Source organism: Myotis yumanensis, unplaced genomic scaffold (assembly GCF_028538775.1).
Source record: "Myotis yumanensis isolate MYYU_CA2020_CCGP unplaced genomic scaffold, mMyoYum1.0.hap1 SCAF_3, whole genome shotgun sequence".
Taxonomy (NCBI): domain Eukaryota; kingdom Metazoa; phylum Chordata; class Mammalia; order Chiroptera; family Vespertilionidae; genus Myotis; species Myotis yumanensis.
In genome coordinates this window covers 119,581,017-119,607,031 of record NW_027223754.1, presented here as the reverse complement: position 1 = coordinate 119,607,031, position 26,015 = coordinate 119,581,017, and the positions used below count along the sequence as shown (strand labels likewise).

The following is a 26,015-nucleotide window of genomic DNA, read 5'->3' as shown; positions in this document are numbered from 1 at the left end:
GTAAAGGGCATTGTTTTGTCAAAGCAAGATTGAGAGAACTATGCAGAAAAGATTTGAAATCCCTGAATGATTTCTTTTCTAATTGTCTTTTTTATATAGCTCTGTCACCTTCAGTAGACCTCTTATTAAGCCTCAGGTTCTTGTTCTCATTTTTGCCCTATGTGAGTTTGCATACTGGGTCAAATTTTCTATTCAAAGACACTGTATTCTGTTTCTGATTGTTGTCTTGATTTCAATCTCAAAAGTTTGTTTTTATCTAGAAAAATAGATGACATTATTGTTATGTCTTTAGAAATTATGGAAATTAAAAAACATAATTAATATTTTCAATGTAAACTACTACTTGAAGGGAATTAGATCCTTTAAATTTAGTTCTATAATTTTACTTATACTAATTTTATCTTTCAAGCTTACCTGGGTGGCCTTTAGCTCTCAAATACCTGTGTTAAGACCATATTATTCATGTTTTTTGTGTGTGATTTTAGTAACTTTAATAACTTCTTAGAATTTACATTTCTAGGTTGAAGAGTTCTCCATTTTTATTTTTTCCGCACATATCAGACTCAAGGTCTTATACTGATATGAAGCTTTTTCTGTGAAGCTTCTTCGGCATCCTTTGTTTTCTGTTGCTGTGGTCCAATGGAAGCACAAGCCATGGGCCTAGATGTTCTTGAAAGCTACGGATTTCATTTAGTCAATAACAAGAGTGTTGACAGTTAAGACTCTTCAGAGTATGATAAATTCCTCTTAGAACTGAATGTGAAAACATTTTTCTATGCCAGCTCCTATATTGTACTTCCTTTTCTTCCAGTATAAGTACGTAACCAAACCTGCTCTTGTTTTCTAAGTTAGAGCTCAATTAAAAGCTCACATGTAGAAAACAATCACTCATTCTGGGTAAGTGGACACAGTATTTAACAGGCAAACGCTTTTGTTTTGGGAAAGATTCAGCTAATGCTTTCGGATTTATTTCCGAAGCTTTCAGAGACGACGTCTAACAATATATTGGCCGTTGGCAGAAACACACAATCTCGCCTAAACCCCTAAATTTTGGCTTCTGCCCAAGGTGTGTAACCCGTATCCACAGAGTCTGGGAAAAGCGTCCACGAACTAGGAAGGCCCCCGCTTCTTCTGATCTAAACCGCTTTCCTTATCGGTGGGAGGGAAACAAACGAAGGGAATATATGTGAGCGCCAGTGGAGCGTTTCCTCTTGGACCCTGGACGCGCAGCACCGCTTTCATTGAACCCCAGGCTGAACCACAATTCCCAGCATGCACCCAGGTTCTGCGGCCCAAGAAGCAGCTTCCGGTTTTCGCCAGTGCGGCTGCGCTCGAGGTGTGGTCTTATTGGGTCTCACCGCCTCGCGTGCGACTCACGGCGACGTGCGGCCGTGGGGGCGGGCGGACGATCTAAGACTCGGTATCGCGGCGGCGGCAGCGGCACGGCTGTACCGAGTTGGGCTCCTTCCCTCATCTGCCCCCCCTTCTCCCCCTCCCCTCACCTGTGGTTCCCGAGGAGTCCGAGACGCGCGGCGAGGCGGCGACAAGCTCCGGGTGAGGGTCTCTGGAGTGTGCGCGCCTTTTCCCGGGCGAAGCGGTAGAGCTCGGGTCGGGAGGACGTGACGGCTGAGGGGACGAGTGTCCGGGTGTGGGCCGGGGAGCGTGCGTTCGTCCCCGCCCTGAACTTGGCCTCTTCACCTGATCCGCCCGCCCAGGACCGTGTGTGGTGAGGGGCCTGGGTCCGCCCTCCTTTCTACCTCTCCCGCCGCGCCCCTCTGGGTAGAGGGTCCAGAACCCTCTAGCTCTCCTCCCTCCGCCAGCAGTTGCCTCCCCTCACTCCCCGCGGAGAGAATCTGCCCTCCGTTTTCGCATTTCCGTCTCCTTTGTCACTTCTAGTACTTTCTTTGGTGCCGGCGCCGAATGGGTTCTGCTCAGTGCTACTTGGACAGGGTATGGAGCGGGGAAATGTCCCTCACCTTCTCCAAGGCGGCGTTTCGGGCCACCTGGTTGGCAGAGCAACTTGGCAGAGCTCCGTTTTCCCAAGTCCTATTGGGCTTCTCGGCTCTCAGCTGTGCTGCTCTGAAAACTGTTGATAACAGGGTGTAAGTCAGCGAGAGACTGTGGATTGAAAACTAATATGTCCTTTAACCCTCCTCCTGGCTTTTGACCTTATTTAAACGTTTGCTTCTGGAATTTTGACAACTTAACGTGATAGCCCAGCAGTGAATTTTGGTAGAAAGACTCAAATGTCCACCTGGGATTTTAGTGGTTGATTTGATTTCATTGCAGGCTGCTGACATTTTTTTAAAACAGGATGATTTTTTTTTTTTTTAGTAGGATAATTTATTTATTTATTTATTAACTGTTAATCCTCATCCGAGGATATTTTTTCTGTTGATTTTTTTTAGACCGAGTGGAAGAGCGTGTGAGAGACAGCGAGAGAGAAACACAGATGTGAGAGAGAGAGACAGACATCAGTTGGTTCCCTCCCGCACCCCGGGGGCCGGGGAGCGGGAATCCAGCCTGTAGCTGAGGTAGTGCCCCTGTCTGGAATCGAACCTGGGACTCTGCAGTCCGAAGGCTGACGCTCCGACCACTGAGCCAAACCGGCTAGGGCAGTAGAACGATTTGAAAAAATATTAATTTCAGAGAGAGAGAGAGAGAGAGAGAGAGAGAACATCCATTGGTTGCCTCCTGTAGGAAACCTAAAACCTGGGTATGTGCCCAGACCATAAATTAAACCCACCACCTTTGGTGTATGGATGGGACAGTGCTCCAACCAACTGAGCCACACTGGCCAGGGCTAGAATGATTTTTAATATTTTTATTTTAGACATGACTTCTCAGCCTTACCTTAGTCCTATTATATCTTTTTCTAAAACAGCCCCTCCCTAAACCATTTGAAACTCCAAGAAATTAGTCACATTTAAAATCATTTGATCACAAAACTCTTCTCAGTGAAATGTCAAAATTCATTTCCTTCAAGCCAAAGCTTTATTTTTGGGGGGGGGGGGAGATCATATGTCACTTATGTAGTTTGAAGTGCCCTCATATCAAGGGCCACCTTTCTGTCTCTCCTTTTACCACGCTCTGACATTTATTATGTTAGCATTTCATAGATTTTTAAAATTTTTCATTTCATAGAAATTTCATTTTTGATGCTGTTAGTCATAGATGTTTTAATTCTTAGAAATCTGTCAGAGTGGTGACTGTGATGATCTATAACTAAAATCATTTCATCAGTATGCAGGACTTCCACACATGTGGTAGCAGCTGCTTGGTGGTGAATTATTATGAACTTTGAAAACTTTCAAATTGACTTAAATATGAAAGGCATATTTCTTTTAGCCTCTATTTTAACTGCCCACCCACCAGTGTATGATTTTAGGCAAATTTTCTCTTATTACTGGGGTTCTAGGGATGAGAGGAGGATTTCCAGAGTGTTTTTCTAAGTGAATGGATTTTCCCTCTATCAGTAATATCAATATAGCTGATGCACTTTGGTATAAATCACATTTTGTTTTCCAAAATGAAAATTGTATTCTTCATTTCAGGGGTCAGCAAACTTTACAGCTTATGGGCCAAGTTCTGCCGGCTGCCTGTTTTTGTAAATGTTTTGTTGGGACATAATGTATGCGTTTGTTTAGATATTGTCTGTGGTTGCTTTGTGGTGCATTGGTAAGTTGAGTAATTGGGACAGAGACCCGTATGTCCTGCAGAGCCTAAAATATTTATTATCTATTCCTTAATAGAAAAAGTAAACTGACTCCTGCTTTATTTTATTTTTAATATTTTATTTATTTTTAAGCGAAAGCAGTGTTTTATTATAGAAAGCTTTCTGCTTCAGGGAGGGGACCCAAGTGCATGGCCATATTTTATTGATTTTTGAGAGAGGAAGTCGGGGGGGAGAGAAAGAGAGAAACATGATGTGAAAGAGAAACATTGATCAGTTGCTTCCCATATGTGCCCCGACTGAGGATGGAACCCGCACCCAGGTATGTAAGGTGCCCCGGAAAAGAACCTGCAGCCTTTTAGTGTATGGGATCATGTTCCAAGCAACTGAGCCACACTGGCCAGGGCTCCTGCTTTTTTTAAATTAACATTCCATGTAGAAAATTAAAATTATTCAGGAAAATGTAAAGGAGAAAGTAAAAATTATCCAGAATCATATAACTCAGAGGGGTTTGTTTTTGTAATTATCTTTATAGAATTTGTTAGTGAATATCTTTACATAAATTGGTTCATATTATTAAGTGTTGATTTGTAATTTGCTTAAAAAATCTTAGGTTATTTTAATTTGCAATGGAATACATTTGTATTTTCTGCATCAAAGATTCTGCACTTGAGGAACCAAGTTTTCCAGATTTGTCTTATTAGTCAAAGATTTAAAAAGTTAGGAATAATAGATGCTTGATGTTGAATAATATATACTTGATGATGATGGTGGTGAACACCATTTTTTGAGCACTTACTGTGTACTAGATAGTTTTCCAACACTTTATATGTAGTAAGTCATGTAATACCTCCAGCAGTTCTGTGGGGACACAATACTATTATCGCTATTCACAGATGAGAAAACTGAGGCATAGAGAAATTAAGTACCCAAATTTATCAGCTAGTTAATGGTGGAGCTGGGATTTGAATCCATGCAATATGGTTTTGGGACTGAGACCCTCAATATGTTACAGAGCCTCTCCTTAGAGAACTGTTCAGTCAAGAAAGTTTAGACAGTCCAGAGCATATTATGTAACAGTTCCTCCTTGTGTTCCTCTTTCCATTTCACTCTGTAGAAAACCACTGTTAACAATTTGATATAGAACTCTCCAGCTCTTTGTCCTCATTTGCAGATGTTGATTTGCAAATCTGCAGGTTTTAAAAAAATTAGTACTTTTAAAGTTATTTTTAATTTTTTTTACTTACTGATTTTAGAGAGGGAGGAGGTAGAGAGATACAGAAACACCTATTTGTTCTACTTTATTTAGTTATTTATTAAAATTTATCGTTACTGTTGAAAGTATTACAGGTGTTTCTCCCCTCCCCCCTCAATTAACTCCCTCCACCAATGTTCCACTTATTTATATATTTATTGGTTGATTCTTGTATGTACCCTGATAGGGAATTGAACCTGCAACCTTGGCATATCAGGACAACGCTCTGATCAACTGAGCTACCTGACCAGGGCAATACTTTATTTTTTAGAGCAGTTTTAGATTTACAGAAATTTATGCAGCTAGTACAGAAAGTTCCCATATCGTCCATCCCCCATTTTTCGTTGTTAATAGTATTTTGCATAATGTGACATATCTATAATAATAAAAGTGTAATATGCAAATAGACCGAACGGCTGAACAGCAGAATGACCGTCCTGACCACCACGCTATGGCATGCACTGGTGCCAGGCCAGCCAAGGCGGTTGCGATGTGATTGGGGGGGCCCAGTCATCGCCCCATGATTGCCCTGCAGAGGGAGGCCCATGCCACTGGCCGGTGGGGCGATCAATCGGAGGTGGGGGGTTCTGCAATTGCCCCAAAGAGGGAGACCCAGGCCACCCTCTGCAGGGCAATCGATTAGGGGGCTCGCAATTGATCGCCCCAAAGAGGGAGGCCCAGGCCACTGGCCAGCAGGCTGTGACGGGTGGGTGGGGCCTCTCTGGGGCAATCTATCGTGGCCGGGTGGGTGGGGCCTACCTCTTTGGGGTGATTGATTGCAGGGCTTCTGGACTTTGAGAGGGTGCAGGCTGGGCTGAGGGACTCCCCCCCGCCCCCCCCACCGCCCCCAGTGCATGAATTTTGTGCACCGGGTCTCTAGTTATAATTGATGAACCAATATTGTTGCATTGCTATTAAATAAAATGTAGTTTATATTAGGCTTACTTTTTGGTGTTGCAGAATTGTTTTTTAAAAAGTGGCATCAAACCAGTCATTGTTTAGCAGTGTGCTTTTTACTAGTAGGTGGTTTTCAAAATAATAGTGCTTCTGAATTTTTTGATGCAAATAAACATTCTTGATTCACTAATTTGCAGATTAATCACATATACTTAGCATTCTCCTTGGAGAGTAGAAAACTTGAGAGTTACTTCATTCCTTTTCTCTTTCAAAAGTTTATCTTGTAGTGCCAACTGCTTTTCTCTGAAGTAATGCTGATTATTTTCTAACTGAACATCCTGGCTCTTCTATGAAGCTGTTCAGCTTCTTGGAGATTTCTTGTTCATAAGAAGAATGGTGCACATAAACCCATTTACCCACCATCCTCCTCTTCAATGAGACTGGTACTTCCTCAGCCATCTTTATCATTCTCAGCATTCTCTTCCTCAACTTCCAGAACTTAAGTTCCTGGAATGCAAACTTTAGCAGCTAATTATCCATATTCTTGTGCTCTTGATTTTTTCAAGGCCTCTGTAGCCTTACCCCAGAATTTCTTATGCAACATCTGAGGATTTAGTGTTTGGATAAACTGGATCAATTCTAGCAGACATCATCACATTCTTATCTTTTTTTTATGCTGGGCCAGGTCTTGAAGAAATTTTTAAGTCATTGAGCTGTTATTTTTCATAGCACTGATTCCTACTGCCATGACTTCCCCAGAGTTCTTGTCCATACCAAAATGGGAGGCCACAGTCATGAGCAATGATTGAAAGATCTTTGGGACTACCAGGTGATGAGATGTTTGTGCAGCAAACAGATCTTGTTATTTCCCTTTGGCTTGGTGCCATTGTAGAAACCTTTGCATAAGAGGATGGAAGTTTGAAAAAGCTCATGAATTCCCACCAATCTTCTCTCTATATAAAAGGCTAATATGCAAAGTGTCCCTTCGGGAGTTCTACTGGAGTTCAGCTGCTTGCTGTGATGTATGCTGATCACCAGGGGGCGGTGCAGAATGAAGGAAGGCCCCCGCTGGCAGTTGGCAGCCAGGGAAGAAAGGCCCCGGCCGGCAGCCAGAAGGCCCTGATCGGCCCTGATCGCCGGCCAGGCCTAGGGATCCTACCTGTGCATGAATTTCGTGCACCAGGCCTCTAGTCTGGTTATAAAGTTCATGAGCATCATCTTCACTTCAACTCTCCTTAGGGCTTATAGCCACTTTAGCAGTTTTGTTTTGTTTTTGCAAAATCTTGGAGATTATGAATCAAATGAAAAGCTGAAAAGTTAAACACCTCTGTTTTCCCCTTTTGTTTCTGAAGCACTTTCATAACCTTTTAACCTTTTCTTGTGTTTGGAGTCTTTCTTCCCTGTGGCATACTGCACTAGCATCTTTCTTTAGGAAGAAAGATGAACAAGAGGAATAGGCAACAACTAATATCTTGGTAACCTTAGAGAAACATGCAGTTGTGATAATGTTGACGTTTTTGGCATAATTTCTTCTGTAGAGTTCACTTACCACTTCCAGAAGATATCTTGGAGTGCAGTTACATTGCTGCTTCTTGACGTGTACTTGAAATTCTGTGATACTATATTTACTTCTTGTATTTTGTGCTTGTATTCTCACCAGTACAAAAATGAGTATATAAAATCTTAGGTGCTACTATGGCAATGTACTAGTCGAAGTACAAAGAAGAGCTCTAGCAAACAGATTGATTAGATTCTTCTCAGTGACATCAAAGCTTTGCAAAATGTTATTGAAAGATTAGATTCAAGACAGTGTAATTGTAGGAGAGCAGATCTTTCAGCTCTTGAGGACAGTTATACATGTTCTGGGCAGCAGTGACCAATCTGTGCCATAAACATCATCAGCTTTGCCAGTACTTTGCAAGGTATATTTGGTTGCAATTTAAAAATCTCCATATTGGATTTATAGTGAGCTAAATGTACTATTGTAGAAACTCCTCAGTGTAGGTGAGAGGGTCCACTGTATTAGTTCTATAACTACTGCAGGTTACTGGGAAGCTTGTGTTTGTTTCTGCTGGGCATGTTGGCTGCATACTGGCTAACAGTGAGCAGTTTTCAGAAAACCACACTGACACCCGCCAGCCCTTCTGGCCGTGGCTTGGAATCATGCTTCTGGGTGTGGGGAAACAGCCCTTGGGAGCTCAGCAGGTGGTACCATCTTGGATCATAGTAGTGTGCTTTAAAAAATAATATTCCTGGGTAGCTTTCCAGGTCAATACATCTGCATCTACTCTGTTCTTTTAAGTAGTTCTTTAGTATTTTACTGGGTGGGTATGCCATAATCTTTTTTTTTTAAATCTTTATTGTTCAGATTATTACATTTGTTCCTCTTTTTTCCCCCCATAACTCCCCTCCTTCCAGCTCCCACCCCACCCTCCACCCTCACTCCCCACCCACTGTGTTCATCCATAGGTGCATGATTTTTGTCCAGTCACTTCCCGCATCTCCCACACCCCTTTTCCCCCCAAGAATAGTCAGTCCATTCCCTTTCTATGTCCCTGATTCTATTATAATCACCAGTTCATTCTGTACATCAGGTTATTTATTCACTTGATTCTTAGATTCATTTGTTGATAGATGCATATTTGTTGTTCATAATTTGTATCTTTACCTTTTTCTTCTTCTTCCTCTTCTTAAAGGATACCTTTCAGCATTTCATATAATACTGGTTTGGCGGTGGTGAACTCCTTTAGCTTTTCCTTATCTGTGAAGCTCTTTATCTGACCTTCAATTCTGAATGATAGCTTTGCTGGATAAAGTAATCTTGGTTGTAGGTTCTTGGTATTCATCACTTTGAATATTTCTTACCATTCCCTTCTGGCCTGCAAAGTTTCTGTTGAGAAATCAGCTGACAGTCGTATGGGTATTCCCTTGTAGGTAATTGAGCCTCTTTCTCTTGCTGCTTTTAAGATTTTCTCTTTGTCTTTTGCTCTTGGCATTTTAATGATGATGTGTCTTGGTGTGGTCCTCTTTGGATTCCTTTTGTTTGGGGTTCTCTGCGCTTCTTGAACCTGTAAGTCCATTTCTTTCTCCAGGTGGGGGAAGTTTTCTGCCATTATTTCTTGAAATAGGTTTTCAATATCTTGCTGTCTCTCATCTTCTGGCCCTCCAATAATTCTGATATTAGTCCGCTTAAAGCTGTCCCAGAGGCTCCTTACACTATCTTCACACTTTCGGATTCTTTTTTCATTTTGCTTTTCCAATTGGGTGTTTTTTGTCGAATCTTTGGTTTGATTCTTGAGCTCCTCTGGTCTGCTATTGGGTATAATATTCTTTATTTCAGTCCGTGTATGCTTACTTTCTAATTTCTTTATCGTAGCATCGAGGGTCTCATTAGTTTTCGTGAGGCTCTGCACAAATTTATGGCAAGCCCTCAAAATTGCGATTCTTAGCTCCATATCCTCCATTTCTGTCATGTTTTTTGTCTCCGCATCTTTTATGCTTTCTTGGTGCACCCCCTTGTGGTCTCTGTGCGCAGTCTTGTTCTAGCCAAGCCTTAATTGTTGTAGTTAACACTAGAGGGATTTGACCACCAGGCCGACTGGCTGTAGGAATCAGCTCTGCGGAAAACGTCTGTCTTCTGGGGAGGCGCTAATCCGGCCTTTGCCTGAGGCGATCGGCAAATGGCTGTGCGCAGGGCTTGGGCGGGCGGGATCAACAGGGCGGGGGGAGGGAGCCGCTATGGCTGCTCTCAGTCTGTCCCCAGGGGCTCTGCCTCTCTGTCCCAGTAACCGCTGCAAACCTCGGAGGGGCCGTAGCCAGACAGTCCCGCTTCTCCCGTTTGAGTCTGGGTCCCTAGAGACTCGCCCGGATCTGTAGCCCAGAGTCTGAGACTCACTCCTGATTGAAAACGACAACCGCGCCCTCAGCCGCCAGCCCGCTTTGCGCGCGCACCACCTCACCACTGCACCACCGTACCTTTAAATTTTCCACACTACGCCTCCTCTGAGCGTCGGAATGCTGTTGTTTTTGCTTCTAGTTGAAGAGTCTCTCCTCAGCCAGCCTTCCTGTGGTTCTAGTTGATGTCCGTTCCGACTTTTAGTTGTATTTTTGAAGTGGTTGTTTACGGCGGCAATCTCCAGTGTTTACCTATGCCGCCAATTTCGATTCTCTGCCATAATCTAATAGTGTTCCTATTGCTGGATATTTAGATTGTTTAAGTTTATTGTAAATTGTACATGTGCCTTGTATGTACAGTTGTCTCATGATAATGACTGTCTCTCTTTTTTTTTAAAACAATAATGGCAAGAGTTATTAGAGTGAAAAGCAATAGATGAACTTTTTTTTTTTTAAATCAGGCCCTGACCGGTTTGGCTCATTGGTAGAGCATCGGCCTGTGGACTGAAGGGTCCCAGGTTCGATTCTGGTCAAGGGCATGTACCTTGGTTGCGGGCACATCCCCAGGAGGGGGTGTGCAGGAGGCAGCTGATCGATGTTTCTCTCTCAGCGATGTTTCTAACTCTCTATCCCTCTCCCTTCCTCTCTGTAAAATCATATATACATTTTTTTTATATATATTTTTTATTGATTTTTTTACAGAGAGGAAGGGAGAGAGATAGAGAGTTAGAAACATCGATGAGAGAGAAACATCGATCAGCTGCCTCCTGCACACCTCCTACTGGGGATGTGCCCGCAACCCAGGTACATGCCCTTGACCGGAATCGAACCCGGGACCTTTCAGTCCGCAGGCCACCGCTCTATCCACTGAGCCAAACCGGTTTTGGCAATAGATGAACTTTTGAAAGGTAGAGTGGGCAGGCTAGAAGGTAGAACCTGCTGCTAATGACTCTTTAGGGTAACTTTCTGAGTCTAATTACTGGTTGAAGGAAATATGTTTTTCATTTTGATGTATATTACCAGACTGCCATCCAGAAAGGTCACAGCAATGTAAACTTACCAAAAATGTGGGTGTGGTGAGGTTCTTGTGTCTCTGTGCCATTGCCACGATTTTTAAAAAAACTATCCAATTGGCAATGTATTTATTTCATTTATCTCACTGGGAGATATGATTTAGACTTACTTTAGTGGGCCTTACATTCAGTGGTTGTTCTGAGTACTCCATTAAAGAGAGCTCCTTACTTGTTTAGATTCTCTACTTGTCTTTGAAAGCAGGATTTTGTCTCCCCTGTTAAAAGAATCTGGGTGACTTCCCAGTAGGCTTTATATTTCTTGAGGGTAAGGAGTATATAGCTTTCTTCATATCAAATAGCAACCCAGGTTTATATGAGTAAATGTTCTTTTTAAAACCTAAATTGGATCATGTTCTTTTGGGATTACTAATGAGTAAAGTATGTTAACTTTGTTAAAAATAACCTTTTCAAAGACTTTGTGAAATATAAACTTGGAAAATTACAGTATAAAATTGTCATCTTGGTGTATATTCTCCAGCTCATCCTTTATTTCTAAATGAGATAAATTTAAGACTGATCGATGTCGTAGGACCTATTTGTTAGTAATAATTAGCCTACCCTATTTATTTTTTAAATTTTTATTTATTGATTTTTTTTTTTTTTTTTTTGAGAGAGAAAGAGAGACAGAGAGAGACAGAGAAAGAAACATTGATTTTCTGTTCCACTTGTCTTCCCATTCATTGGTTGGTTCTTGTATATGCCCTGACTGGGGACCGAAACCAGTCTTGGTGTGTTGATGCTCTAACCAACTGAGCTACCTGGTCAGAGTAATTTACCATATATATATTGTTAATCCTCACCAGAGAATATTTTTCCATTGATTTTTTTTTTTTTTTTTTTTTTTTTTAGAGAGAGTGGAAGGGAGAGGGAGAGACAGAGAGAGAGAAACATGGATGTGAGAGAGAAACATTGACTGGTTGCCTCCTATACTCGCCCAGACCTGTGTTTGAGCTCACAACCTGGTATGTGCCCTAAATGGGAATCCAATCCGTACCCCCTTGGTGCATGGGATGGTGCTCCAACCAACTGAGTCACACTGGCTAGTGTGCAACCTACCCTATTTAATAAATACTTTTGGTATTCAGTTTTGGAAGTTAAGGAATGGATTAAATAGGGGAGTTATTTCACAGAACCCATGGTTTTGAATTTTCTGTTTTGCAGTATACCTTGTGTTAGAGGGGATATATGCTGGCTAAGTGATATTATAGTTTGTCTTAATTATATATTGTAAGTTCTGACAGAATGAAAAGGGAAGCTAAATTCTGGAAATTGCCAAAATATCTGTAGGCATGGGGAAAATACCTGTGAGAAAGGACACTTTAAGTTTTTTAATGGATGACCACAGACAAATACAATTTTCTTTATAGCTTACTTAAGTGTTACATATTATTGGACACTGTATTTTCCACAATATCCGTGCACTAGAAAACAAAGCATACAAAGAGTATGGTCTTGAAGAGACAAAAATAATTAACTTATTAAAATTTGGCCATCTAGGTCTTTTCTTTTGTATTTTGTTTTTGGTGTATATTAGCTAATTTTTTCACTGGCAGCATATTCACACTAGTCCTATACGTATGTCCTTAAATTTTAGTTTAGTGAACATGTATTCATAGTTGTATCTACACACCCATTCCTTTGATCAGGGAACAAGTAGTGGCAGTGAAAACTTTTTAGCATTGTGGAACTGAAGGGTTACTTTTTATTTTCTTGGGATTTATTTATATCCTATTTCATTCCAGAAAGAATTTCTAGTTACTTAAAAGATCCAGAAGTGTAATAAAATGTATATTAAAAAAAAGAAATGAGAAGGAGGAAACATATATTCTGTTCCCAAGAGGCAGCTTAGTTCAATGACTAAGAATAAAATTTGGATTTGAATTTTCTTGGCAGCAAAGGGAAAAATGGAAATACAGTAAAATACATAGCACTAAACTGGAAGGAGGAACAAGACCAGTTTTCCAGGGATAAATCTTCTCTTGACATATTTTAAGGAAATATTTAAATTGGGCATTATATAAAAGCTGTTTTTGTTGTTGACTAGAGGTTCTGGTTAAAAAAAGGTGATGACTAGTCATTAACATTTTAAACCAAGAAAATTAATTTTGTATGGTGGTTGGTTTGAATTTAGGATGCAGATGTGTGTTTTATTTCCTTAAAATACTTCAAACATATATAGAACACAGAGTCAATATAATTAATATCCATATGTCCACCATACAGCTATATCAAATCTTAATGTTTTCCCATTTTTTAAAGAAAAAAATGGAAAGAAAACATACAGTTGAAGCATCTTTTTGGATTATATTTTACTTCCCAGAAGTAACAGTTATCCTGAATGGTGTTGGTGTTGATCATTCCTAATGCCTGTTTTTATGTAATTACTTCATAAGGAATATATTTATAAGCAGGTCATCTTATTGTTTTGCATATTTAAAACTTTATGTAGACACTTTTCTGCCTATTCTGTAACTTACTTTTTTTATGAAACATGTTTTTTAGTTTCATAGGAAGTTGATATTTTATTAACATTTTGACCCACAAAAATGGCTGTTTTCATATGGTTCAACCTGATTATAGTCATCACGTTTATCTGCTGTATAGTTATATTATTATTAGAAAACCAGTTTAAATTTATTTTCATGTTGATAGGTGTTTAGGTTTATTGTTTTTCCTGTTTTAAAAACAATGCTACTGTTAAAATTCTAGATAGAAAAGTATCAGGTTGTACTGCAGGTAATAAGGATATATATTTTGTGAAATTTTCATAGCAGAAAGTTTTTTGGAAATAAAGGGTTTATTGAACCAAATACTAGTTGGAAAAGGACAGGTCCTGTGACGTGCAATCTAAACCATCAGCAGCAGGCGCTAGATGAAGAAGGCAACATGTCCTCTGTCCTGGAGTAGATGGCCTCTTTTAAATACAGGGGTGGGCAAAAGCAGGTTTATAGTTAATACAATGCAATAATAAATAATAAATAATAAATAATAAAATACAAGAGCCTTGGCTGGTGTGGTTCAGTTGATTGGGTGTCATTCTGTGTACCAAAAAATTGTGGGTTCAAGTCCCTGTCAGGTCACATACCTAGGTTGCAGTTCTATCCCCAGTTGGGGCACGGAAGGGCAACAACTGATAGATGTGTCTCTCTTACATTGATGTTTCTCTTTCTCCCTCTCTAAAATCAATGAAAAAAAAGACTTAAAAAATAATTGTAATATAAGAGTAAACTGTTGCTTATACTCAACTGTAAATCTGCTTTGCCTACCACATACTATGTTTTTGAAAGAATTTACATTGGCTACAAATAAGGGGAGATGGGAAAAGGTGAAGGGGGGAGGCAGTTCTAGGATAGGTGCACAGTCCTTAAGAAAGAAATATTTACTATTGGTTGGTGCTGGACAAATCTTGGAAAATTCATGCATAAGCAGATGTTGGGGCATCTGGTGGTCTCTATAGAAGTTTATTCAAAGCTCTAAGGTGCAGTCAGGAATGTGAGCAGTCTATTGTTAGTTGGCCCACAGTTAAACTGGTTAACCCTCCAGTCAGCTGTAATTTAATTTAGGACATCTCAGAATCTTTCTCTGGTTATTACATTGAACATTCCTGATTATGAATGCTTGTGCACATATTTAAGATCTTGGGCAAGTTTTTCAAACTGCTTGTTGAGAGCCATTACTTGGTTGGGAAATCAGGTTAGGAATTCAAATAGGATGGAAAAGTATCAGGTTGTATTGCAGGCAGTAAGGATAAATGTTTTGTGCAGTGTGTGTGTGTGTGTGTGTGTGTGTGTGTGTGTTTATGTATGTATGTATGTGGGTATGAAATTTGAAGTCCTCTAAGGTAAATTACTTAGAAGTGGAATTATTGGGTTGGAGGTTATGGAGAAATTGCCAAATTGTTCTCCAAAATTGTCCTATTTTGCATTTTTTCTCATTAAAATGTGAGAATTTACTCTTTCCAAATTCTTATCCATGGCACGGTCAGATTTTTTACATGTTTACAAATCAAATTATTATGAAATGATATCAAATTGTCTGATTTTTTAAATTAATTATGAGATTGAGCATGTTTTCAAATGTTGAGTAACTATTCAGGTTTTCTTGAATGGCTGTTCCTTCTTCCTCCCCTCCCAATTGGGTTGTCTTTTAAATTGATTTTAGGAGTTTTATATTCTGGTTATGTCTGTTAAGTGAATTGCAAATATCTTCTAGTCTCTGTGGCTTATTAATTTTTTTTGTATTTCTAAAAGTCTTAGACTTTTTTTTTTACATTTAGGTCTTGATTTTGCCTGATTTTTTTTTTTTTTTTTGGTATATGATGTGAGGCAGGGATCTAATTTAATTTAAAAAATATTTTTATTGATTTCAGAGCAGAAGAGGGAGAGAGAGAGAGAGAGAGAAAGAGAGAGAGAAGAAGAGAAAGAGAAAGAGAGAAAGAGAAACATCAGTGAGGAGAGAGAATCATTGATCAGCTGCCTCCTGCCTGTCCCACACTGGGGATGAAGCCTGCAACCAGGGCATGTGCCCTGACCGGGAATTGAAACTGTGACCTCCTGGTTCATAGGTAGATGCTCAACCACTGAGCCATACGGCCAGGCAAATTAAATTTTTAAATATTTTTTAATCTGTTAATATTTTAATACTTTTGTTAGTTAATATTAATACTTTCTGTTAATATTTAATATTTTTATATTTCTGTTTTTATATGCCTATGCATGTAAGTTGTTGTAAATCTCTTAAGTAGTTTCAGTTCAGTACACTAACAGCCTTTTTTAAAAAAATCCTTACCCGAGGACATACTTCCATTGATTTTTTAGAGAGAATGGAAGGGAGGGAGGAAGTGGGGAGAGAAAGAGAGAGGAGGAGAGAAAGAAACATCGATGTGTGAGAGACACATCCATTGGTTGCTTCCCAAACACGCACAAACCCAGACCAGGGATCGAGCCGGAACCATGGTACGTGCCCTTGACCAGGAACCGAACCAGAGATCTTGCGATATGTAGGGCGGTGCTCTAACCATTGCAAAACCAGCTAGGACAGCCTTTTTTTTTCTTTCATTAGGCTGCTTCACTTGTTCAAGTTTGTGACTTCTGGGCTAAAGTAACGTGATTGGTTGATTACTTGATCTAGAACTAGAACCCAGAATGTAGATAGATAGAGAGCATACAGGAGGTGGGCAAAAATACATTCACAGTTGGAGTATGTGAAACACAGAGTTTATTCTTGTACTAGAGGCCTGTTGCACGAAGAGATTCATGCAATAGGCCTTCCCTTCTCGTGGCTGCCGGCACTGGTTTTCCTCCGGCACCCAGGACCCAGGCCTTCGCTCCGGCTGGAGACGCCTTTTTGCGGCCCCAGATGGAGCTGCCTTCCGTCCTCCGTCTTCGCGGCCCTGGCCGGAGCCGCCTTCCGTCTTCACAGCTCCGGCTCACCTTCAGTCTTCGCCGCTTGGAGCCTACGTATGCAAATTAACCACCATCTTTGTTGGCGGTTAATTTGCATATCGTGCCGATTAGCCAATGGGAGGTGTAGCGAAGGTACGGTCAATTACCCTGTTTGTCTATTATTAGATAGGATGATATATTTTCCCATACGAACAACTGTAAACCTACTTTTGCCCACTCCAGTACAGTGGAACCTCAGTTCTTGAACTTAATTCATTACAGAGGCTGTTCAAGAAGTGATTTGCTAAAAAACCGAATCATTTTTTTCCCATTAGAAGTAATGTAAGTTGAATTAATCTGTTTCAGACCCCCAAATGATTTCGTTTTAACCTTTCTTATATACAGTTCATGTCTAATGTACTGTTTAATCTATGAATAAATGCTTCTTTTCTTAAGTTTATCCAACCACCCCCTACTAGCCTTAAATGAATCACTTTGAACACTTGGTCCAGGGTTGTCTTTTAAGTCAATATGCAGCATCTTTGTTTGCTCATATATCACTACTTGGGAAATGGCTGTCACTGGCTAACTGCTTTTCATTTATCCAAATCAACAACAGTTTTTCTACCTCTTCAGTAGTCTGTGATCATTGTTTCTTTCACACCCTTAGCAACATTAGCACTGAAGATTATAACTATTTACACATTATATCGAAGTTTAGCTGGTCCTGATATATTGATGGCCTCTTTTATGTCTTAAAATTGTGCTAATCGTTGATTTGGCCGGCAACAAAAGCATTTTCTCCTTTGTTGCCAGAGAGACCCTTTTTGTCATGCTGAGGTATCAGCTTGAAAGGGTTGTCAGTTTGAAAACCAAAGTTTGGTTCCACAACCCAGACATTTTTGTCTGTGAACAAGTTGGCCTAGAACTGAATTGTTTGAAATGGGAGATGTTGGAGAAACGAGGTTTGATTGTATTTTGTAGACCTCACCCAAATGTCATTTTTTAAATTGAATCTGGGTTGCACACAGTTCGAGGATATATTTTTATGAGGAAAACAAAATTGCTGGTTAATATCCACAGACTTTGGAAACTAGATAAGCATGTATTGGATTGATATTTTGATAGTTGAAACTTCAGAATACTTAAATGTATTTAGTCGTCCAGTTGCTGTTATATATATGTCCTGATCTTTGAGACTTTTAAAAAATATATTTTTACTGATTTCAGAGAGAATGGGAGAGGGAGAGAGAGATAGAAATATCAGTGATGAGAATCATTGATCTGCTGCCTCCTGCATGCCCCCTGCTGTGGATGGAGCCCGCTGGGCATGTGCCCTGACCAGAAATTGTACCGTGACCTCCTGGTTCATAGGTCAGTGCTCAACCACTGAGCCATGCCAGCTGGGCAAGATTTTTAATTTTTAATTTAGGAGAATTATGTATATAAGTTTGAGCCTAAACTGTCTTAAATGTTTGTTAGAAGCCGCTATAAATCATTTAGTTTAAGAATAAAAACTGCCCTGGCCAGTGTAGTTCAGTTAGTTTGGCGTCATCCTGAATTCCGAAAGGGTGTTGGTTCAATTCTCGGTCAGGGCACATGCCTGGGTTGCTGGCTTCCATCCCTGGTAGGAGGCATGCAGGGGGCAGCTGATTGATGTTTTGCTCTCACATTGATGTTTTTCTCTCTTCTCTCTTTAAAAATCAATAAAACTATTAGAAAAAAGAATGAAGAAAGACTTACTCTTATCTCTTTTTACTCTTCAGCCTGCTGTAATTTAATTTAGGACATCTCAGAATTTTTCTTGTCAGAGTCTTACATTTTTATTTCTTTTGGGTTAAGTTTTAGTAGAATGGCTTAGTCATATAGTTAGTGTGTTTGGAAGTTTCTTAAGTTAACAATTTTTCAAAGTGGTTGTGTCAATTTATCTTCTACCAGCAATGTACTAGTCCTCATTAATATTTGGCATTGTGTTTTAAAGCAGTGGTTGCCAACCCCTCAGACCTCCTGGAACCACTAAATTCATATTTTAGATCCCGCGGACCACTAATATGATTTTTTTTAAACGTATTTTTTTTCTTAGAGGAAGAGAGAGGAATAGAGAGCCAGAAACATCGATGAGAGAGAAACATCGATCAGCTGCCTCCTGCACACCCCCCACTGGGGATGTGCCCACAACCAAGGTACATGCCCTTGACCAGAATTGAACCCGGGACCCCTCAGTCCGCAGGTCGATGCTCTATCCACTGAGCCAAACCGGCTAGGGCACTAATATGATTATTTTTTTTAAAAAAGATAAAACATTTGTAAAATAATGATCAGAGAACTTCCATTTTAATATGAAATGCACCTATTTAATATAACAACATTATAAATACTTAATCATAACAAAATCTTCAAAGTTTAATTGTAACACATTTATTAAAGTTTAATTTTTAAGAAATAATTGAAGCTTATTTAAGTCTTACACATTTTTTTAAAAAAATATATTTTTATTGATTTTTTACAGAGAGGAAGGGAGAGGGATAGAGAGTTAGAAACATCGATGAGAGAGAAACATCGATCAGCTGCCTCCTGCACACTCCCCACAGGGTATGTGCCCGCAACTAAGGTACACGCCCTTGACCGGAATCGAACCTGGGACCCTTCAGTCCGCAGGCCGACACTCTATCCACTGAGCCAAACTGGTCAGGGCTCTTACACATTTTTAGAGTGTGATATTTGCTCCTGTTTGCTTGAAATAAGTTTATGGATTTTTGGCTCCAGTGTCGTTACTGCAAGATAGAGAGCCGTATTTATTTCAAGCTGACTGGTACCGAGTTTTAATTGCTGTGACAGATGAAAATGTTTTTTCGCACAAATAATGTTGTTGAAAATTGAATTAAAATTTTAATTGCTTTTTCACTCGGCAATGGGTATTCACTTTTAATGGAGATCCAAAAATGAGGTCTTTGATAAGGATGACTGGAATTTAGCTTTGAGACTGTCGTGGTATGATAGATTGATGAGGCTTTCTTTTTCATTCATCCTTAAATTGCTATCTTCAATGTTTGCTGCAAATGGATCTTTATCCACATATTGCCATGTCTAGGATCTTTTTTCTTTGGGTAATATCGACCAAAAGATTCTGTGATTGTAAGTGCTGTTGAACAATGATTACCACCTGCTGGTGGACATCCTTCTCTCTCATATATTTATCAAAGTTTGAAAACACTTGCAGATCTTTTCAGCCATTCTCGTTTGCTACAGTAATATTTTCTTTTGAAAAGCATCCATTTTACCTCGTAGTGTGAACACGTCCTTAAGTTGTCCTTGCAAGGATATGTTTAGTTCAATTAATAGTGAAAAAAGTATCTGCCAGGTATGCAAGCTTGGCTACCCACTCATCGTCAGAGAAGAGTTCTTGTAATTTTGGATTATTTTGCCGCTGGAAAAATATTTTGACTTCTTCGCACAGGGCGAACAGTCGGGTTAGTACAGGGGTGGGCAAACTTTTTGACTCGAGGGCCACAATGGGTTCTTAAACTGGACCGGAGGGCCGGAACAAAAGCATGGATGGAGTGTTTGTGTGAACTAATATAAATTCAAAGTAAACATCATTACATAAAAGGGTACGGTCTTTTTTTTTTTTAGTTTTATTCATTTCAAACTGGCCGGATCCGGCCCGCGGGCCATAGTTTGCCCTATTATGAATCATGCTTTTGGCATCAAGTCTCAATACTCTTTGCATAGCTATAGATCCTGAAGATTTTCTCCTATCCTATCTAATAATAGACAAACATGGTAATTAACCATACCTTCGCTATGCCTCCCTTTGGCTAATCAGCGAGATATGCAAATTAACCGCCGACAAAGATGGCGGCTAATTTGCATACTGCAGGCAGGGCGGGACAGCGTGAGCCACCAGCGCGAGCTGCCATGCAGGCCCCCGTGGGCTACCCCAGAAGCCGCCGGCCTGCCGCCCGTGATCGGATCCGGTCCCTGGCCGCAGGCAGGCGGGCCCCGGAAGCCCCAGAAGCCGCCAGATATGGCAGTAACTCTGTCAGTAAGCACTCTGAAAGTCAGTGGCATAAATGCACCAATTAAAAGACAGATTATGAGGGTGAATCAAAAACAAAACCCACTTTAAATATAAAGACACATATAGATTTTTTTTTTTATTTTTATTTTTTTATTTTTTTTTATTTTTCGCTTAAAGTATTACAAAGGGTATTACATAAGTGTCCTTTTTTTCCCCCCCGCCCTTGACAAACCCCTACCCTCCCTTACCCCCCAGTGTCTTATGTCCATTAGTTATGCTTATATGCATGCATACAAGTCCTTCGGTTGATCTCTTACTCCCCTCCCTCCTGCCCCCCAACTCTCTCTGGCCTTCCCACTGCAGTTTGACAATCAGTTTGAGGCAGCTCTGCCTCTGTATCTATTATTGTTCAAAAGTTTGTAATGGTCTTTATTATCCATGAATGAGTGAGATCATGTGGTATTTTTCCTTCATTGACTGGCTTGTTTCACTTAGCATAATGCTCTCCAGTTCCATCCATGATGTTGCAAATGGTAGGAGTTCCTTCTTTTTAACAGCAGCATAGTATTCCATCGTGTAGATGTACCACAGTTTTCTAATCCATTCATCTACTGATGGGCACTTAGGCTGTTTCCAGATCTTAGCTATGGTGAATTGTGCTGCTATGAACATCTGGGTGCATATATCCTTTCTGATTGGTGTTTCTGGTTTCTTGGGATATATTCCTAGAAGTGGGATCACAGGGTCAAATGGGAGTTCCATTTCCAATTTTTTGAGGAACCTCCATACTGCCTTCCATAGTGGCTGCACCAGTCTGCATTCCCACCAGCAGTGCACAAGTGTTCCTTTTTCTCCACATCCTCTCCAGCACTTGTCGTTTGTTGATTTGTTGATGATGGCCATTCTGACAGGTGTGAGATGGTACCTCATTGTTGTTTTGATTTGCATCTCTCTGATGATTAGTGACTTTGAGCATGTTTTCATATGTCTCTTGGCTTTCTGAATGTCCTCTTTTGAAAGGTGTCTATTTAGATCCTTTGCCCATTTTTTGATTGGATTGTTTATCTTCTTTTTGTTAAGTTGTATGAGTTTCCTATAAATTTTGGAGATTAAGCCCTTATCAGATATGACGTTGGCAAATATGTTTTCCCACGAGGTGGGTTTTCTTGTTGTTTTGTTGATGGTTTCTTTTGCTGTAGACACATATAGATCAAAAGTAAATGAATTAAGCTGCAGCCTGTTTTGCTCAGTGGATAGAGCATTAGCCCATGGACTGAAGGGTCCCAGGTTAGATTTCAGTCAAGGGCATGTACTTCAGTTGCTGGCTTGATCCCCAGTCCCTATCAAAGCATGTGCAGGAGGCAACCAATCAATGTGTCTCTCCCTTTCCCTTCACTCTTTCTAAAATTCAATGGAAAAATATCCTTGGGTGAAGATTAACAAAAACAAAGTAAATGGATTAAGTAACATTAAAGAGATTATAAGAAAAACATATTCCAGATTTTGTTAGTTGTATAATGGTTATGTTTAAATTATTAACACCTAAGAAATTGGGTGAAGGGTACATATAATATGCTGTATTATTTTATAGTTTTTTTTACATGTATGAGATGATTTCAAATTAAAATATTAACAAGTTAAAAATTAATAAAATATTAATTGAAATGTATCTGCATTACATGAAAAATCTCCTAATTGCTTCTAGCATAATTTATTAAGTTGTGCTAAAATTTACAAGGGTTCAATTAAAAAATATCTTAATTCTAAATGATATAATGGAAAATATATAATAGTGCAGTTATAAGCACTTATCTGAAAATAAAAATTTAAAGAATTAGCCAAATAAAATATATGCACAACCCATGGACACAGACAACAGTATGGTGATGGCCAGAGAGAAGTGGGGGGGGGGGGGGGGCAAGAGCTGGGTGGAGGGGGCAAATGGGGGAAATAGGGACATCCTATATAATAATAAAAGGCTAATATGCAAATTGACTGAACGGCAGAATGGCTGGTTGCTATGATGCGCACCGGCCACCAGGGGGCAGATGCTCAATGCAGGAGCTGCCCCCTGGTAGTCAGTGCACTTCCATGTGGGGAGTCCACTCAGCCAGAAGCTGGCTCATGGCTGGCCAGTGCAGCGGTGGTGGCAGGAGCCTCTCCCACCTCCGTGGCATCACTAAGAATGTCCAACTAACGGTTTAGGCCCGATCCCTTGGGAGCCTAAGCCTTTAGTCGGACATCCCCCGAGGTCTCCCTGGCTGCCAGAAAGATGTCTGACTGCAAGCTTAGGCCTGATCTCCCGGGGAGTGGTCCTAAGTCAACAGGTGGACATCCCCCAAGGGGTCCTGGACTGCAGATGGACGCAGGCCAGGCTGAGGGGCACTCCCCCCCTCCCCCCAGTGCACAAATTTTTGTGCACTGGGCCTCTAGTGTTTTAATAAAAGTTTCACATTTTATATTTTAAGTTCATGCTCCATAGGGTGTGAGGTTTATTAAGATCAAGGTCCCACTCCCTCCCCTCGCCCAAGGGATTGTTTCCACTTCGTTATTTGTTTTAGTTATTCTGGGCCTATTTCTTCCATATCAATTTTACAAAAATCCTTGCTAGGGTCTTGATAGGAATTGCATTAAACCTATAGAAGAATTTGGGAAGAATTGACATCTTTACTATTTAATATTTCACTTCATGAATATTAAGTGTTGCTATTTGTTTAGACCTTTGATTTCTTTCATTAGCATTTCGTAATTTTCAGTAAACAGATCCTATACATATTTTAAGCATATACTTAAGTATTTAAATTTCTTTGAAGTAATTGTAAATGACATTGTTTTAAATTTTAGTTTCCACATGTTTATTGTTAGTATATAGACATGTGATTGATATATGAGTGCTCATGTTCTTTCTGTTGACCTTGCTGAACTCACTTAGTAGTCCTAGGAGTTTCTGTAGATCTTCAGTAGCATTTTAAGTTTTGTTTTTAAGTGTTTTATCTTTCACTTTCTATTGTGTGTATTAGTTTCTTCTATAATAACCAAATATTGTGGGCTTTTAGGACGGAAGCTGTTAATATGTAGATGTAATTTTATATCCAATCACTTTGATGAGTTTTCTTATTGTAATGGTTTTTTGCAGTTGATTCTTTTGGGTTTTATAGCTAAACTGTGATAGTGTGTAAATAGTTATAATCTTCATTTTTATCCTCTTGTTTAGTTGTCTATAACCTCCAGGACAGAGTTAAATAATGGTGATAAAGGACAACACCCTTACCTTACTTCTGACTTTACCTTTAGAGTCTTAGAATTGATTGCTTTGGGTTTCAAGGTATTGCATCCTAGTAGAACTTCATTTTATCATTAGAGAGAATGCAAATAAAGTAAAACATATAGTAGTAGATTACAGTTCTCTCCAGTGATCTTGTATTGGACCGTTTTGTTAAATCGTTGGGAACCTGAGCATTGACATATATGTTTTTTCTTTCAACAATTCTATTGTTCAAACTCTAAAATATATTGGTAGGCCTTTCTGCTTTAGCATATATAAAATGGTAAATATAACTAATTTTTTTTTATTGGAGATTTTACAGTGTCTTATTTTGTTCATTCTTCTTTTATTATACTTATAAATTTAGAAAGCATTGTTGATAGGACTATGTGTTTATCTTAGCCCTTTCCTGGAAATTGATTTTTTTAAATGTCTTTTTATTTTAAGGAGAATCCTTACAGATTCTTTGGAAAAACTTATTTCTTGTCATTTGCTTTCTGTTTCTGAGTTGAAGATTACAAAGCAATTCTAACTAATAGAACATTCCATTTATATTCTCCTAAATGAGCAACATGCCTCTATACATAACTCCTGCTTATGAGAAGATCAGTGTGGTCATATTTCAAGGCTGCTTTGCAGAAAGCTTTATTCTATTTTCTACGTTTGATAGTAAAGATTTTGATTCTTTAGTTTACTTGCCATGTAAACGAAATGACTTTAGGGTTTTTCGATGTAGGAAATGTCCAAACATGCAGAGAATTTTTATGAGTTTATTTAAGCCATTCTGGTGACAGTTGCCAGGAAGCAACTCTGGAAAATGCCAGTTTTGCAGTTTCTTTCTTAAAAAAAAAATTATTTATTGATGAGAGAGAGAGAGAGAGAGGAAGAGAGAGAAAGAGAGAGAAGCATCCACTTATTTATGCATTCATTGGTTGATTCTTGTATGTGCCCTGACTGGGGATCTAACCCACAATCTTGGGTATGGGGAGGATGCTTAAACAACTGAGCTTCCTGGCCTGCAGTTTCTGGTATACTTTTGGAATTAAGGAGGGAACATAAAGGAGATTATGAAGGCGGGAGATATCAAGGTACAGGATAGTTAACAAGATTATTTACTCCTTAAAAGGTCTAGAAAAGAGGATTACTTCTGGCATCTCAAAGGTGTGTTAACCTAGATGCATCAGACTAATGGACAGGACTTGCTTAAAAACCTTTCATTAAAGAGGTTATAGGCCTGGAGCATGACTACTCACTATGACCTGTCCAATTAGGAATTTTTTTTAAAAAATATATTTTATTTATTTTTTACAGAGAGGAAGGGAGAGAGATAGAGAGTTAGAAACATCGATGAGAGAGAAACATCGATCAGCTGCCTCCTGCACATCTCCTACTGGGGATGTGCCCACAACCAAGGTACATGCCCTTGACCGGAATTGAACCTGGGACCTTTCAGTCCGCAGGCCGACGCTCCATCCACTGAGCCAAACCACTGAGCCAAACCGGTTTCGGCTGTCCAGTTAGGAATTTATGATCATATCCTTTTGTGAGGTCACTTTCCATCACTGGACTTGGCTATTTTATTACAGAACCCTCTTTTGTCCACAGGTTCAAGTTCTTATCTTTTTTTCCCCTAGTCTTAATTTTTTTGGGTAGCAGATAGCACATGAACTTCATGAGGGCCAGAACGACCTAGATATAAATCCCAGCTGCTTTTTATTTATAGACTAATGGCCTTGAACAAGTTACCTAATCTCTGAGCCTACTTTCCACATCTGTATATGAATATAAATCATTAACATTGTTTCCTCTTTCAGAATTGGGCATTAATAGCATAGTTTATAATCTCAGCATTACAAATATGCTTGCTACGGCCTTTATGTGATAGGCACATGCCCAGGTTTGGTGATCCTTAAAGTTTTATGTTTGTTATTGTTCCCAAAACTTTGAAAACACTTAGAGAAATTCTGTAGCAAAGTCATGATTTATGAAACTAACAGAGTAATTCTTAGTTTAATTAGAATTCTTGGACTAAGTCTTGTGTGCCCACATATATGAACATTAAATGCACCTTTTATGGCATCCAGGCCCTCCCACTTTGCCCTACTCCTACTTTCTCCTGGTGAGAACATTGAATCTCATGGGATTTATGAGCATAACATGTACACTGGCTCCTTCCTATTTTAGTATTTCTAATTGGATTGCCTGTGATAATCGTCTTATTTGGATATGTAACTAAATGTGTAAAATAAGCCTTTTGCCCTCACCAGTGTGGCTCAGTTGGTTAGAGTGTTGTCCCATACACCAAAAAGTGGTGAGTTCAATTCCTGGTAAGGGCACATACCCAGTCTGTTTGATCCCCAGTCTGGTTGTATACGGGAGGCAACTGATGGATGTTTCTTTCTCTCTTTCTCCCTTCCTCTCTAAATATCAATAAAAAATAATAAAATAAACTTTTGTAGTATGAATTAAGAGGTAAGAGGGTCAAGGACTTGAAATATTGAACTCTAGGAAATTTATTGCAATCCAGTTTGGAGAGAGAGAGATGATTTCTGA

At 39.6% G+C, this 26,015-nt stretch overlaps 1 protein-coding gene and 1 pseudogene across 1 annotated transcript in view; one reads left to right on the top strand and one right to left on the bottom strand.

Moving 5' to 3' along the window:
• The first annotated feature begins 1,392 nt into the window (after window positions 1-1,392).
• Window positions 1,393-26,015, top strand: part of ADIPOR2 (adiponectin receptor 2) — a 61,979-nt gene continuing 37,356 nt past the window's right edge. The window contains exon 1 of the mRNA XM_070409483.1: window positions 1,393-1,554. The gene's annotated coding sequence lies outside the window, so the exon portion shown is untranslated. The remainder of the gene's footprint in view (window positions 1,555-26,015) is intronic.
• Window positions 6,144-13,150, bottom strand: LOC139006309 (protein SDA1 homolog; annotated as a pseudogene).